Genomic DNA, 17,589 nt, shown 5'->3' with positions numbered 1-17,589 from the left:
ATTCCCAAAATCAATTCAATTTTCTTGAACTTTCATATTTCAGAGAACTTGCTGGTTGATTAGTAATCCTCCTCTGTATTGTAAGGCTGATAAAAACAAAGAAACAAAAACCTCAAATTAAATTAAAGACCTGGGGAGAATTTCCTGCTCCTGCTTTGATAAGTAGGTTCTCTTCCTTGCCAATTTGTCACCTTTTTTGAGCATTTCCTAAATTTTCACTCATTCATTTACTCACTCATTTATTATTTACTGAGTAACTTCTATGTGTTAAGAATGTCAGGGAATGTACTCTTGAGCTCATTTCTACTCAGTATCCATCAGAAGTTAACTTAGAAAAACATTACTAAACATCTTCTCATAAAACTTTATTGGGTTTCACTTAGATAAGGGAAAAAAATCACAAGTATTACTATAAAATGAATAACCACTAGTTCCTCGTTTTTAAACACCAGCAGAATAATGTCTTAATTTTTGTAAACTCTCTTGTCTTTTTATTCAATTCTGTGTATTATCTTACACTATTTTAAAATTATTATTTTTTATTTTTTTAGGTTTTAAAGAAGATTTATTTATTTGACAGAGAGAGACACAGCGAAAGAGGGAACACAAGCTGGGGGAGTGGGAGAGGGAGAAGCAGGCTTCCCGCTGAGCAGGGAGCCCGATGCGGGGCTCGATGTGGGGCTTGATGTGGGGCTCGAGGTGGGGCTCGATCCCAGGACCCCGGGATCATGACCTGAGCCGAAGGCAGATGCTTAACAACTGAGCCACCCAGGCGCCCCTTAAAGTTTTGATATATAGAGATCCCCTGTCCTTGCACTTGGATGACAACCTTTAAAAGAAGGGACTTTGGGGACACCTGGGTGGTTCAGTCGGTTGAGTGTCCAACTCTTGATTGCGGCTCAGATCACCATCTCAAGGTTGTGAGATTGAGCCCTGTGATAGACTCTGTGCTCAACAGGAGTCTGCTTAAAATTCTCTTCCTTCCTCTCCCTCTTCACTTCCCCCAACGCAAATTCTCTCTTTCTTTCTCTAAAATCAATCTTTTTTTTTTTTTTTTGAAGGAACTTTGTCTATCATACGCTAGTCTTTTACCTCATTTATGTTTCCTCAGAATACACATGGTGCCCAGGGGTCTAGTAGCTGTTTGATAAATGTGTTAAAAAGAATGAAGAAATTAATGAATAAACAATTGATCCTTGTATCTCAGGTGACAGAATATGAATTGTATCTCCTTAGAATTGTAGATATCTAGGAAAGTTTATTAAGAATTTTAAGTACAACGGTAAAAGCAAGTACCCTAAGTTGTATGAAAAAAACAAAATAAATCCCGCTAGTGACATCCTTTCCTAGGTAGATTCACGTCTTTGTCTTCTTTCTGCTGAGTATCCTGTATTCCATACTTTGAGCAAGTCCACAGCTAAATGAGAATCTGTATGTATGCTTAGCAGGATCGGTGATGGATGGCAATTTATCAGTTTCTTTCTATATCGGTGGGTAAAACTTATGGCTCTCAGCACTTCCCAGTTGCTGGTGATTGATGGGTTTGTTTACTACTTCTCCCTTTGGTCCAGAGGGAGATACTGAGTGGGGTTTCTGCCAGCACTCTGGAAGGTTTGGCTGAGTCCCAGAGCTCTGCAGCCCAAGCTGTGTTTACGCCACAGAAGCCCTCGGGCCTTGGGGGATTTTAATCGCTTTCCAAACAGATGCATTTCTGTTAAGATTGACAAGGTACTGAAACTTGCACTCTGCTCCGTAGAACCTAAATTCAATTTGGTCATAAAGGTGTTCATTTTTTTGCTTCCAACAAAGAAAGTAAGTGGACAGTGTTGTTTCTTTCAACTTCGTTCCTGTTTCCACAGTTGCATATCTGACCAAAAGTAAAGAGACTACTAAACTCTAATTTCAAATTATGAATAACACCTTTTTGGCTAAACGGGAAGGTTAAACGGAAGCCGGTATGTAAGATGACAGCAAACTCCCTGTGCACAGCAAGCTTATACAAGGTAGTATGCTGTGTGCATCTTTGTGCAAGAAAAAGATTGTGTGTGTGTGTGCGCGCGCGCGCGTGTGCATAAGTATGCTTTACCCACAGGCAACGTGTGTCTACTTTTCGTTATCTGACAAGGTCCATAGTGTGTTACTAAATCTCAAACATTGGCTTTCACACAAAAATAAAAGTTACTTTTAATTTCATTGAACTGTCCTACGAAGAAGGAAGGTGAGAATTTAAGCCAAAAATAATAAAATAATTTCTTGTACCCTCCTGCTGCCAAGAAAACATCATACACACAGTCGGATAATTGACTTGTATTGCATTGTATGCCTGGCAGCCTCCCTCTTTCTCTCTTTTATTTCTCCTGTATTATGTGTTGCCTTCTCTGAAAAGCCCAGAGAAGCCAAATCTGGTGTTTTTATTGTGTTGAAAGGATTCTGGTAAAAACAGGTTCTAAGTAAACATGACAGGTGTCAAGAAAAGCAGCTGGATCTGGTTTAGAGGTCTAACAGATGGGAAAACATTAAACTGGAAAGGGAGAGAATGAACCTTTGATTCTCTGATACAGACACCATTGTAGTTATGGGTTTGTGACCATTTCCAAGAGCTGCTAGCCACCAGCCTTCATCGAACTGTGACATTGAGTTTGAAGTGAAAAATGTCAAGAGAATGAAATTGAAGACAGATATCCCTTAGAGGGACAGGGGGAGAGAGGCTGAGGCTATATCTAGTTGACTCAAAATTTTGGTCAGATAAATATGGTACTTTTTTGAATAAATCTTTGGTGAATAAAGACTCTTTATAAAAAAAATTATCTGTGCTATAATGAGGAACAAATTGATATTTTATAACTTGTGTAAAGCAATGTTGCTATGTTTTCTACCCTTGCAACCTCTGATTCTTTCCGCCTTATGAGTCAGGATGGAAACACTGAATATTGTCAACAATAGCAAATTATTTCACTAGCTCTAGTCTTTGTGGAATCTCCCCTCACCCCAGTGTTTCTGGAAACATCCAAGGCATGTTTTTTTCTAAGTTCCCCAGTACACCCTTTTTAGCTTTTCTTTTTCTTCTACTCTTAACTTCCTGAGGGGGCCTGTTGCTGAGAACCTCAAATCTCAGCAAGTCTTGTAGGAGCACTTTTCAACTGTTGCCACCACTTACCATGTGTGTGAGTTAATATGTTGGGACCCTTTTGGTTACAAATGACAGAAGCCCAGCTTAATTTTACCTTGACTGGCTGATGAAACCCAATGGCAGGATTGCAACCATCGCAGGGGCATGAGGAATCAGGCTAATCCAGCCTTGTCAGGAGTCTTTCTTTCTCGTCTCACCTTTTTGCCTCTGCTTTACTCTTATCTTCAAACCAGCTTCCTCTTTTTCTCCAAACCACATGTTGGTAAGATCTAATCCTCGTGTTTCATAATCCAGGCTCCCCAGAGAGAGGGTCAACTCTCTCAGTTCTAGAATTTCCAGGCAAGGGACTTGTTGGCTCAATGTGGGTCAGGGGCTCTCCCCTAGATTCATCCGCTGTGGCTGTGGGGTAATAATACTCTGATTGGCTCAGCTAGAGACAGCACCCCACTCCTGGACCGATCAGTGGTGCTCAGCCAGCAAGGTGACGGGATTACGTGGCTGCTAAGTGATACGTGGTCAGGAGTCACGTCTGTCTTCATCACCACTGAATAGACCTTATGAGTAGGCATTTTAAAAATTGTGGAAAGAATGAATTATGTGTGTGCATGCTTGTGTGTGTGTGTGCGTGTGTAGTGTGGAGTGGGGGGGAGTAGAGAAAAAGGGTTTTTATACACTTCTAACCAAGCCATTTCTCACTGATGTCCAGTCCAGAGTGACAACAATGAACCCAACTGAAGGTATTCCACAGTTCCGACATCTTGATGATTTCTAACAGTGCAAAATCTCGGGGCAGTCTCTTCTGGGTTCTGGGCTTCAGTGAGGTAAGGAGAATTTCTTTCCCATGGTGGCTGCTGCCCTGGTCTGTTCACATCTGCTGCGGTCAGGCTGGGCTGGAGCTCTTCTTCCATGTTAGTCACTGACACGTGGGGAGTGATGGTTAAATGGCGGATGCCTCTGCTCTTGTTCATGTAGACCACACGGGACAAGCGGCTGAAGTGGGGACAGCCTTCTCTTGCTCCCACGTCAAAGGCCCTACAGCAGTGTTGGAGGTTTGATGGACTCCTTCAGCATCAACTGTGGGTCTTAGACCCCAATATCATGTTCTGCTGCTAATAATCCCCTTTCCTTCTGAGATGATGGCATCCAGACTGTGTCAAGTTTGTGTTCCTGAGTAACTCTTCCTTTAGGATTGGTTATTTCCCACATGTTCCTGTGTGCTTCATCCAACTCATGCTGTGGTGAGTCGGCTCTGTCCTGTCGACATGCCTGGACGTGTTCAAATCTGAAAGTGCACGTAAGTTAGGCTTGAACTGGGACCGCAGGGCAGGTCTGGCTGACCAGGATTAGTCAGAATGCCCCAGCTCACCACTGCCATTTGTCCATTTCCAACACCCTACGCAGGAGAGCGAACAGGACCAACTTTAGATGTGATTGTGAACGCTGAAAAATGTGTCTTTCCAAGCTCCACTTTTCCCTCCTTGTATCCATTTATTTCCCTTCTGGATGATGATTACCTTTTGCCTCAGAGGCATTGATCCACCTAGGTATTTGCATTTTTAACCTTTTAGACTTTTGCTGCCATATTGTCATAGAAATTGTTTGCTGCTGTAGTTGTGGGGCCAGAAAGTTCCATTTAATTGGCTCTAGCCAGGGGAGAGGGAGATGCTCTTTGGGGCGTGGTTGGGGTGGTGTACGAAGGTAGGACTGGAGTCAGCCCCAGCCCCTGTCCCTTTTCCTATCCAAAGATTCGTTGTGCCCTTGGAGGGAATGAGTCAGGAGTAAGCCACACAGAGAACACTAGAGGAGCTTCAAGTTGGAGGAGTAAGTGGTCATTGTCACCTGCTTCTTTGGGACCAGGAGCTCACTCCCAGAGATGCTGTCACCTCCACAACCAGCTAGCGTGCTTGCCGCTTTCTTTTCCCTTCTTCCCCCTCCAGGATGCGGGTCAATGTTATCTCAGTCTCAATCACTCTTGTTCCAGAGTATTTTTTCAGACTTACTGTGTTTACTTCCTTTATTTTTATTTTTATTTATTTTAGAGAGGGAGAGAGCGAGTGGGGTGGGGGGAGGGGCAGAGGGAGAAGGAGAGAGAATCTTAAGCAGGCTTAGGATTGACGGACTGAGCCTCCCAGGTGCCTCTGTGTTTACTTCTTTCAAAGTTGAAAATAGTAGCAGCACAATGACAAAAATTTGGAAAACAGAGAAAAGATGAAAAAATATGAACATTCACCATTCTAATGAAAAAAAGTTCAATTTTTTGTACATAATAATTCCTTTCTGTTTTTTTTCCTCAGCATAGTTTTAAAAAATATATACACAAATATGAAATAGTTTGATCACTTGGAAGTCCATTTTTCTATCCTACTTGCTTTACTTATTCTTTTATATTCTTTTTATACATTTTTGCATGGTCTTCATAACCAGTTGTGGTTATGTTTTTAACATAAATTATTATTTAATTATATTCCCCCCCCCCCAATACAGAATGCTTCCTTATTTGATTTTAACTTCTGGTAATAAAGCTTCTAACAATGGAATCTGTTTTTAGAAAAATCCTCTTTAATAATAGATGAAATGCTGCAGTCAGTTTGGAGCTTAGAACTCCCCGGATAACGAACTGGGTCATACATAAGACTGAACAATTTTGCTGTTTGAGATAGCCCCACACACCCATCCATCATAAAGTTCACTTGGATAGTTATGTAACCCAGTGTAAGGGAAAGGGAGAGGAAACATGTATTTCATTTACGATATACGGCCTTAATGATGTATAATATAACAAAAGGCGATTTGCTGTGTCTCATGCCAGTTCAGGGGATATCTTGAGGCTTCTTCTCATCTCTCCCTTGATTTTTTTTATGTCTCCTCCAAAAATCTCAAAAAAATTTTAGGGAATTTCTTTTTCATTGATGGTCGGGGTAGAAATGACAGCATCTTATTCTTTCAGCGTGCAGAAAGAAAATTCGAGAATTACACCACTTTGCAGATATTTCAAGGTATTTTCCAATCCTCGTTCCCCAAACAAACAAAACCCCAGACCACTTCCCTACTGCCTCAATTATCAGACTATTTCAGGTCAATACGGATTATTTTGACCTAGATTGTCCTGAAATTGCACTTTTGGTATGTACCTCTATGTACCTAAGAGAGGAAAGTTTATGTATCACGGCAAAGTTCTCAACGATTACTTTAGAATTCTGTCCTGCAGTGAAAGCTGGTTTTTCAAGTTGTCTGTTTTGAAAGAATGCCAAAAAACATCCCCGAATCATTATTGGCCTAATTCTGGAGCTCGGCTTGCTGTGGCTGTAGGTATAGCATTCATTAGCTCTGCAACACAGACGTCCGTCCTCCGAACCGGAAGTGAATGGTGGGGATTTGCTGAGTGCCACGGGATCAATCACCTCTGGGCAGCCCGTGTCCTCGGAGAGCAAGGGACCGGCTGTGGAGGAGAGGCGCCATTTGCTTCCTTTCGTTTTCAACGTGCGCGAAACCCCCAGTGTATTTGATTCCTAGTTTATTAAATTTTAGTTGTATCCATAAATAATTTTAAGGACAATTTATATGAAGCAAGTAATTTGAGAGACCAACTATTTTGGCTTGTGGCTTTGAATTCTCTCCTCTTTGTCTTCATTCTCCATCCCAAAATTTATTTCCAATTCGAGTTTTGCCTGGTAGAGAAGGTTGAGTTGACATTTGTATTTTGAAGGATCTTTATAGTCCTACTGGTTCTAACTGTGCCTTTAGGACTGAAGATCGCTTGGCAGGAGAGGCATGCTGTCAAAACGACCAACGGAGGTTAGGATTTCAAAATGTGGCCCCTTGATGTATCTGGAGTGAATATTTCATCTTGTCATATTTAAATATCTGAATATGTAATACTGATCTATCTAGGTCAGTAGTCTCAAACTTTTTGGGCTCCAGACTACTTTACACTTTTAAATATCATTGAGGCTTCCCAAAGAGTTCCGCTTATATGGTTTATATTTATCAATACCATTTTAGAAATAAAAACTGAGAAACTAGAAAAATATCAATTCATTTAAAGTTCTAAAATAATCAACCAAGTATGGTTGATTTGTATGTATGTATGTATGTATGTATGTATGAACATTTACATGTTCATGTAAATAACATTCTCTGTGAAAATATTAATCTTTTCTAAAATAATTGAGTGACATTGTTTCACATTTTTTCATTTCATATATTTGAAATTTTTGTACTTGGTGCAAGACAGCTGAATTTTCATATCTGCTTCTGAATTCAATCTGTTGCAATATGTTATCTTGGTTGAAGTATGTACAGATACCGAGTTTGAAAAGGGTATGTTAGTAGCCTTAAAAAAGGTCATTATGAGTAGTCTTTTTTGATATCACCCCCAAACTAGGCAAGTGTTAGTTTTTTAAAGGTTAGCTGCAACGCGGAATCTAAAGCCACGTCAATGAACTATGTGCACCTGTTACATTTGAATCTTTGTCTATCTTGCAATGTGACTGACTGTTTTAACCATGCTTGGTTTATAACATCATGCACTGGTTATTTGGAAACTATTGGTTCACTGAGTTATGCATATTTTCCAAATGTTAACACATTTGATTATATGATATGATGAAATCACATTCATTTATACCACCACAGAGCCTATCAGAAAAGGCTTTCGGTATTACAAAGTTGTCAACCTCAATGTTGGGTATGAGGTGTTCAAATTGGTAATTTTTGTTGAAAGCTCAAGTTCAGTCATTGGCAACAGATACTATCTGTTGTTTTCCTTAACGTAACAGGCTTCCATTGTTCATTGTTGAGAAAATATCTGTCAGATACCCAACTTGAACAGCCATGATCGGGACTGTCAGGGGATCTTTCAGGCAAAATGATGTTCCATGGAAAGAGCAGCTAGTTCAAATCACAACTTGGATGATGGTCTATGTGTTTTTCTGCAAGACCAACATTGTGCTACAGTATGCCTGCAGGAGTGCTCTAAAAGCAGAGATCTTGAAAAGTTCTCATCAGAAAGAAAAAAAAATGTAACTGTGTGTGGTGAAGGATGTTAAGATTCATTGTGATCATCTTGCTATTTATATAAATGTTGAATCAGTATGTTGTACACCTGAAAGTAGTATGTTATATGTCAATTGTATCTTAATAAATTTTTTTTAAAACTGAATAATAAAGAAGTTTTATATGTCTATGTCTCATTTGTTCACACAATTAAAAATACATGCACTTAAGGCTTAAATTTTAATAAAATTAACATTTCTATTGCTTTTTAAAGAACATCATTAAGTGAAACAGCTATTCAGATATTCATCATTAGCATTACATTATTTTATTTTTTGAAGTATAGTTGACATACAATGTTACATTAGTTCCAGGCCCACAACATAGTGATTCAACTTCTGTGTACCTTCCCCTGTGCTCACCACAAGTGTAGCTACCATCTGTCACCCTACAATGCTATTGCAGTATCATTGACTGTATTCCCTCTGCTGTATCTTTTATTCTTGGGACTTATTCATTCCATAACTGGAGGCCTATATCTCCCTCTCTCCATCAGCCATTTTGCCCTCTTTCCTCTGGCAACCATCAGTTTGTTCTATGTATTTATAGGTCTGATTGTGCTTTTTGTTTGTTTTGTTTTGCTTTGATTCCACATGTGAGTGAAAATATATGCTATTTGTCTTTCTCTAAGTTATTTCACTTATCATTTTATCTTCTAGGACCATCCATGTTGTTGCAAATGGCAAGATCTCACTCTTTTTTTATGGCTGAGTAGTATTTCATCGTATATATGCACATAATATTTTTTATCCATTCAGCTATCGATGGATGCTTGAGTTGCTTCCATATCTTGGCTGTTGTAAATAAAGCTGCAGTGAACATAGGGTGCACAGATCTTTTTGAATTAGTGTTTCTCATCACAGATCTTTTTGAATTAGTGTTTCTCATCTCAGTATTTTTATTGCACATATGCTATGCACACTTTGGGTACCATTGTCTTGAGTTGTGCTTAAGCACTAGCTGTTTCTCCCCCTATTGCTTTGTACTATCAGTGCGAATGCCAACACTGTGGAAACGTCACTAACATTGTAGCGCATTGTTAATTAAAATGGTTCTGACTTCATAACCTTTCTGAAAGTGACTCAGGGATCCCCAGAGGTCTGTGTACCACACTTTTAGAACTACTGATCTAGATCTTCAACTGGTCCTTTTTTTTTTTTTTTTTTGGTCTACATTTTTGGTATTTTATAGAAGCAGACTAAGTGAAAAAATTCTGGAACGTGAAATCTTAATGGTTTTATAGATTACAAGTTTTAATCTAAAAGAAACAACGTGTTTACCACTGTACAAAAAGAATTTCCAGAAGTCAAAAGCACACAGTTATCAAATTTATCTTAGAATATGAGGATGAAAAACAGAATTCAAGCCTTCTACTACTTACTCATTCAACACATATTTTTAAATGCTTACTGTTATAAAGTTACATGGAAATGAGAAATAGAAAATTTAGAAGTGATAAATACATATTCATACACTTTTATTATAACTTTTTAATAATTAATTTAAAATCTACTATTTATGTGTATGTTCCACAGAGTAAATTTCATTTGTTTGTTTAAGTGAATATCTACTTTCAGTTTCTGGTAGAGGAATCCTGGTATCAAATCAATTCTGAAACCATGGCCAATGACTACAAACGGTTGCAAAGGAAGTAAAAATGTTATATGAAATTTAGAATCCTTGCTATGCAAAGTTCTCTTTCCTCCCTCCCTCCCTCCCTCCCCTCTTTCCTCCTTTTCTTCCTTTCTCTCTCCTTCCTTCCCTTTCTTTTTTTCTTGCCTCCCATTTGTTGAGAAAAGTTTATTTTTAAAAAATTATCCACAGTGAACTACCTTAAATCTGATAAAGGCTTTACTTTTTTTTTTTCTGACTGTTGTTTTTATTTTTATTTTTAAGGAGATAGTCTATTCTTGCTAAAATGTATCCCTTGGAATGAATCTGAGATAATTATTACTCATCACTCCTACCTTCCTTTTTAATTTCCCATCTACAAGTACCTCTGTGAATTCCTTTCTACTTGTATAAGGTTATTCTTAGAGCTCTCCCATAAAGCAGAGCTAGCACCAACTTACTGGGCAGGTGCTCTGCTCTTGGGAGTCTAAGGACTGTGTAGCAGTTAAGAGCTCTAGAGTCAAGGGGCCTTAGGTTCTAATCATGTATCTAATGACCTTGGCCAAGTTACTTAACCTCAAAAGCCTTGATTTCTTTATCTATAAAAATGGACTAATATTAGTACTTCCTACCTGAGGTTTAATTAAGATAATACATATACAGCACTTAGTGCAGGGACTGGCATGTGGTTAACCTTTAATGTATATTATTACTACTTCTGAGGCTCAGTGTTCTTAGCATTCAGCTGAGATATATCAATTAATATATCAATTGATATATCAATTAATTCCTTTCTGCATGGTTGACTTTTGTGCTAATAAAATTTCTGGAAACGATTGGCTGCTTCAAAAAGAAAAATCTATTAGTATGAGGAGGATCACAAATCCAAGTATACATATACACAGATGTCAAAAGAAAATGCAGTCTATGTTCTCTTATTTTTTAAAATTTTTTAAAAGATTTTATTTATTTGAGAGAGAGAGAGCATGAGCGGGGTTGGGGGTGCAGAGAAAGAGGGAGAAACAGGCTCCCCCTGAGCAGCCCTACCTGGCGCTCTATCCTAGCCCAAGCCAAAGGCAGACCCTTAACCGACTGAGCCACCCAGGCACCCCATGTTCTCTCTTACTTATTTAATCTTTCTTGTAAGTACCTAATCTATACTAAGTAGGAAAGTGGAACAATTTATTCTAATCCAATAATTTTCATTTAATCCAATAGTTTAAGTCTTTAGGCAACCTGGTGTGATTTTGGTCTAAATTTTGGTATTTTGGTTTCCTTCTTTTCAAACTGCTTTTCTCCCACATGGTGTCTGGGTGGATTGGAGAGGGGTATCCTGTGGTGAAGGGAAAGAGACAGTCCCTGAGATTTAGTTTCAAGGCTGTGTACTGTCCTCGGGTCCCCGTGGAAATGCCTCTTGTTTACCCATGACCACTCTTCCCTGTTATCCTTAGAGGCTGAGGTTGTTGTCTACTCTACAAATCAGGGTGAGGGCTAAGTAGCTTTTTGGTTATGGCCATAAGCTCTCTGTGACATCCATTCAGTCCCTGGAACACTGCCATCGCCAACACTGATTCCCTAGGGACCCAAATGAGCTTCCTTTTGTGCGCCACCTTGGGGTCAGGTGGGAACATCCATCTTAGGACAATTCAGTTAAGATCCTTCTACTGCCCAATCTCACTGTGCTACAACTTTTACTCTCACTACCACTCCTTTCCTCATGTGAAATAAGATGAAGTCTTCATGATTCAGGCATTCTCCGAAAACAAACATGCTTCTCCTGTCCAGAGCTTTGCTTCTGAGATAGGAGAGCAGGACCCACATGTTTCATCTACTTGGCTTGCTTTTTCTTCAGCCAGGCTGGAAGGACGGGCTTTCCAACCTTCTTTACGTCATACCCTGGGTTTTGTCGTCAGAGACACCAGCCCTGGCTCTCTGTGTGTTTCAAGTGGTGCTTTGTGATTTAGACTTCTCTCTTTCTCCTGATGGTCTGCCCTTCAAGTCCACTCTCTCCCCTCAAGAGGTCTAGAAAGTCAGCTCTGAGATTCAAAGCTGATCAATCGTGTCTTTGAGGCTATTTCTTCTCCTACAGCAATAACTCAAGGCTCAGATTGCTGAAGAAAAGCTGAAAAGACTTCAAAGGGGAAATCAAGAACATTGTTTCAATATTTACAAAATAATGTCCACCGTGTTACGTTAATTTGCCAATGTTTGTTTAACTACAAAACCCATACTTTCCTCCCTGCACCATATTTAGCAGTGGGCAAACTTGTGGTCTTTCAAGGCAAGACAGAAGAAAATCAGAAATCAGAGGATTAAAGAGATTTGAAGTAGTTGGAATTTAGACACGAGGTGTGAGATTGAGATTCTCTGAGAGCCGTTGCGCCAAGGGTTACTGCTGTAGAAATGGAAGTATTCCTGAGCATTTTCTGATGTTGCTTCAAAGCTTAAATATCTCCATTTTAAAGGATTATTAGTAAAAGGACTACTTGCAATCCAACACATTTCGGTCTCACCCAATGGTATATACAGAATAATTAGGATATAATTTAGAATACTGCCAGGTAGAATTTCTTTAAAATTTCAACATTTGCTTTGAGACCACCTTAAATGAACTAGGCTGCTAGAGTCAATCTGTCTGGAGTTGAGCCCGAGACCGTATTCCACGGGCACATGAGAACTTCAGTTTTCTGATCCATTAAATGCGGATTATAACAGTCAACATTTATTGAGTGTTTTTGTATGCCAGACACGCTTCTAAGCATGGGCACATTAACTTACGTAATCAGTAAATAACCTCAGGACATATTATTTGAATCTCTGTTTGCAGATGACAAAACTGGGTCTCTAAGAGATTAAAAGACTTGTGAACGATCATATGTAGTTAGCTAGAGGTGAAGGTGGGGTTAGAGCCTGGGCAGTGTGACTCAAGATCTGAATGATAATAGCTAACACTCTTGGACATACTCTATGCCAGGCACTGATCTAAGAACCCCATATCCCCTGAGATAGGAACTACCTTTATCCATTTTACTGATTAGAAAACTGAGCACAGAGAGGTTAAGTATCTTCATCAAGCTGTCATGCCCATTAAGTATGGAGCCAGGTCTACCTAGTCTGGCTTCAGTTTGTGCTCAGTCTCCATGCTATACTGTTCCCACTCCTTTTTTTTTTTTTTTAAAGATTTTATTTATTTATTTGAGAGAGAGAGAGAATGAGAGATAGAAAGCACGAGAGGGAAGAGGGTCAGAGGGAGAAGCAGACTCCCTGCTGAGCAGGAAGCCCTATGCGGGACTCGATCCCGGGACTCCAGGATCATGACCTGAGCTGAAGGCAGTCGCTTAACCAACTGAGCCACCCAGGCGCCCACTGTTCCCACTCCTAACTGAGATGTTTTATTTCTTACTCTGACAACTGTGTGCCAAAACTTTAATGTCCCACTCACTGTTATTTCCTTGGATATTTTAATTTATTTTTTATTTTTAATTTTTTTGGCATATGAAAATTTATTATTGTCACTTGCTCACCATCCAAACTTACGCTCTTGGGCCTTCCTTCTTGCCTTTGTGTAAGGCCAAAAGAGAGACACTGGCTATTGGACAACCTTAAAGTGAACTCCAGGAAGGTCACTGACAGCATGACCTTTGTGACCAAATCCGGCAAACAGAACTTCATCATTTTCCTCAATAAAATTCGAACAACCATCGCTGGGTACGAAGGCTGTGATTTTTTTTTTTTTCCCATTCTTGATCAGTTGGACCCCGACACACTTCCTGATAGCAGAATTTGGCTGTTTGGCTTCAACCCTTACTTTTTCCAGCACGATTTCCTTTGCGTGGCAAGTTCTTCCAAAAGGGTTGGCCTTCAGGGCTGTGCCCAAATGGGCTTTATTGTACTGTTTATCGTGCCACTTCTGATCTCATCAGTGGCTCCGGAGCTCCCTGGAAGTAGGAAGACCGCAACACTTGTCCATCCCTTCCCGCGCCACCGGCCAGAGCAAAAAAGAGAAGCAGTGCAGGAAGGAGCCACCTATTTCGTTAAATATTTTTAAAACATGGCTTCTGTTCTAAATGCCATTTTGCTTCTGCTAAGGGGTTCAGAGAGAGTTTGTGGAACCTAAAAAGCACAGGTTTCAGAATTGGAACGTAAGTTCAAAACCAATTCTCTTGGCTCTTCGACCACTAGTAAATTGTTTAGCTGCGTTAAACCTCCGTTCCCTCATTTGAATGGAGATAGCAATTTCTCCCCTGTAGGACTGCCTGGTGATTGAGTTGAGCAGCGAAAGTCAAAGCCTCCGAAACAGCACTTGCTCTCTAAGGCACTCTGCGCTACGTATTTCTATCACACTATTATTATCCTTCTAATTTTAAGAAAGTGTAATTTCGTCTCGTGACTTGAAGTCATAAACAGGTGGTCATTACGTTTCTAAGTCCATTTTCCTTTGTATGAGTGAATCTTGTTCTTTTCTCTTCCCATTTTCCAATAGTGCTGGTATTCTTAGCAGCAGAAAGGGGCTTTCGTGGTGCAGCGCTAGGCTGATGCAGATACACGTTTCAGGGGGAATAACACCTTATCACTGTGGGTACAAGGGCAGCAGATTTGACAGGGTGACTAGGGGAAAAGGAGACTCAAGTGGAATTTTAAACCAATAAAAAGGGGAAGGGGAGAGTAAACAAAGAGATTTCAAAACTGATGTGAATGTAAGAGCAAACAGAATCAGAACAATGAGAACTGCCTTGACTTTTGCAAGCCAACTTTTGAAATGATAAAACGATCAAAACTTAGAGTTTGAGAGGATCTGATAAGCCCAAGGGAGTCCAGCGCCCATTGCTGCGGGCATCTCATCCACAGCCTCTCTGCTGCATGGCCTCCCAGCCTGTCTTGTTGGAGAGAAGGGTCTCCCGTCTTTGTGAAGCATCCTGAGGCAGTTCTGGGGGCTACAATGTACTCTGTTGGTCTGAAGGAGATGCCCTTTCACAAAAATCTACCATTCTCAGGAAGATCACAAAGTTGCTCTTACTTCTTATATGAAAGTCCTTCAAATATTCAGAGACAGTCCTTTCTTCAGATTAAACAACCTTTCTCTTAACTGATCACTCTGGGTTGCCAGTGTTTCTTTCCTTCAGAATGTAGAGCACAGAACAGACCTGATTAACAAGTACTTTTTCAAGCAGATTGTTGTCAAACCAGATCTGTCGCCTACTGCCATGAAGATTTATTTTTAGCCTAAAGGAAGATTTTATGAATACCTGGATGAGGATTTGAACTCAGACCCATATGATTTCAAAGATAGGCTATTCCTAGCACCGTATTATTCCACTATAACTGACATTCTATGCACAGGAAACTGATTTTTTCCAAATACCCCATGTTCCTCACCATAATTATCCACACATGGTCACTTCTGCCTGTAATGCTTTTACACATTTTTGTCCTGGTAAATTTTAACTCAACCGTCTATATGCAGGACTCTGCTTTTTGCTCTCTAGGCTCCCTGACACCCGACAGATGTTCTTACTATCCGAGCCCATACTACAGACCTCATACACATCTATAGAGAAGAAAGTGACCGCAAGGGTCCAGGTTATTGTCATTTTTTTAAAAGATTTTATTTATTTATTTGACAGAGAGAGATAGCGAGAGGGAACACAAGCAGGGGGAGCGGGAGAAGGAGAAGCAGGCTTCCCGCGGAGCAGGGAGCCCGATGCGGGGCTCGATCCCAGGACCCTGGGACCATGACCTGAGCCGAAGGCAGACGCCTAATGAATGAACCACCCAGGTGCCCCCAGGTTATTGTCATTTTTAAGTCTGCTTGATTTTACTTAAAAAAATTTAAACCCACAGAGGACTGACCATGTCAGTCATGTCTTTGAACCAAAGATATTTGAGCCAAATATTCTTGCAGAATTTGTTCACTTAAAATGGAGCTGGAACTATTTCAGGAAGAGATGGCTAGTTTTCTGTAGAATTCAATTTTATTTTTTAAATAATAGAAACAACATAGGTTGCCTTTGGTGTTTGGTGCTTTCTGGACATTTTTAAGCAAAAAAAACATTTTAGAAGTTTTTCACTTTTTAAAAGATTAGGTAGCTTGCTTTCCATCAAGTCATATTTTATTATTTATTTTCTCACTGTTACTAATCACAGAGATGAGTATTTTACTTAATAATATTTAGCAGACACATTTACCAAGGCTAACTAACATTTCTGCTGAGAACTTCCCTGAGGATTTTCTCGTTTCTGAGTTTTGAGGACAGTAAGACTGCATGATACCTAATGACCGAGAGGATTAATTTACATTATATTTAGAAACATAACCTCCCACATGTTACTACATTCAAGTGCTAGCCAACAGTTTTAGCTTTTGCAAAGGCAACTTTATTTTCTTTACCTAACGTGCAGAAACACTACCTAGGTATCTTGTTTGGTTTGGTTATTATGATTATTTTTTAAATCACCATTTCATTTTGAACAATGCTACCATGATTCTGTTTTTTCCTATTTATGATAATAGCATGACCTGCCTTAACACGTTAATTAAACTCTATGCTTTTCACGGTTTATTTTCTCAAGAATATAAATTGATGAAGTCTGCGAAGTGCAAGGAAAATGTCTTGCTGTAGTTAAACATCAGAAAATTCAATATATTTACTCAGAGCATGTATTGACGTAACATGACCCAAGTCATGTAAAAATAGATAGTTGCAGCAGTTTACTCTTCAGCACCCATTTATCAGTTATAGGAGAGCATCCAAAAGTTCTGCTGAAGTACTTGAATTTCCTGTCCTTATTCTTAACGTTGCTTTGAAATTTGAGAAAGAACAGTCTTGCAGCTGCCAGCCAAAGCACTACCAAGTAAGACATATGTTTAAAGCAAAGAATGGTGCTAGATTCCTATTGAGAAGGACACACAGGGCCTGGTAACCTCATAAATAGCTAATGACAACAAAGCATGGAGATTGTTGAGTGATGTTTAGACTCAGGAAATTAGAGAATCAGAGAAGCGTAATGACCGAAGGGGACCTCTCTTCATATTTATTAAGATCATTTGAGGTGGTAACTCAAACGACCTCCAGGTCAGTGACATAAACTAGTGATGTGTCAGGTGCGGATGGGGACCCGCTGTATCACACATTCCCATCTACGGGAAGAGCGGTCCATTCAGGGACCGTGTGCTGTTACTCTAAGGGAATGCAGTCTTTGCTGCACATCGTGGGATTCCTCCAGAAAAGACAGAAATCTGGATTTTAACATCAAAGTTTCCGGGCCACTTTGCACAACTGTACAAAATGTGGAAGTACAAGCATACGTACACAGCGGCACACACTATGCTTATTTGTGAAGCAAACAAAAGATTGCGCAAGCGTTAAATTTGACTCACTGGTAGGCAGTTTGCCGCTTCTGGCTTACACTGTTAGAAAGCTTTTTGTTATTATTGAAATGAGATCTGTTTTTCAGTAGCTTTGATTCCGTGGTTCTTAAGGTTATGTCAAACAAATGTAATTTTTACACACATACACACCAGTGTTTCAAATATTTGAGGTCAGTTATTATATTTCTTTTCTTAAATTTAGGGTCTGGAGAGCCGGTCAAAGAAATACATTGTTAGTCTGTTCTGAATGAATAGTAATGAACGTAGGCTGAGTCTTAGTGCTCACTTCTTCCCCATCTGAATGGTAACAGTTACTTCAGTAATTCATTCTAGAATTTTGCTTTAAATCAAAGTCAAGACAGCGGGTCTATTGCTTGGAGACTCTGTCAATCTCTGGTCTACTCAGTGAAGAGTTCTAAAGATC

At 39.7% G+C, this 17,589-nt stretch overlaps 1 pseudogene; it reads right to left on the bottom strand.

Moving 5' to 3' along the window:
- Positions 1-13,329: 13,329 nt before the first annotated feature.
- On the bottom strand, positions 13,330-13,766 carry LOC114201313 (small ribosomal subunit protein uS12 pseudogene; annotated as a pseudogene).
- Between the last annotated feature and the right edge of the window lie 3,823 nt (positions 13,767-17,589).

The sequence above is a fragment of the Eumetopias jubatus genome, unplaced genomic scaffold (assembly GCF_037043125.1).
Source record: "Eumetopias jubatus isolate StellerSeaLion01/CBP00866 unplaced genomic scaffold, mEumJub1_p1.0 scaffold_2, whole genome shotgun sequence".
Lineage (NCBI taxonomy): Eukaryota > Metazoa > Chordata > Mammalia > Carnivora > Otariidae > Eumetopias > Eumetopias jubatus.
The sequence above is the reverse complement of the archived record's forward strand: the minus strand, read 5'-3'. Positions and strand labels throughout refer to the sequence as shown.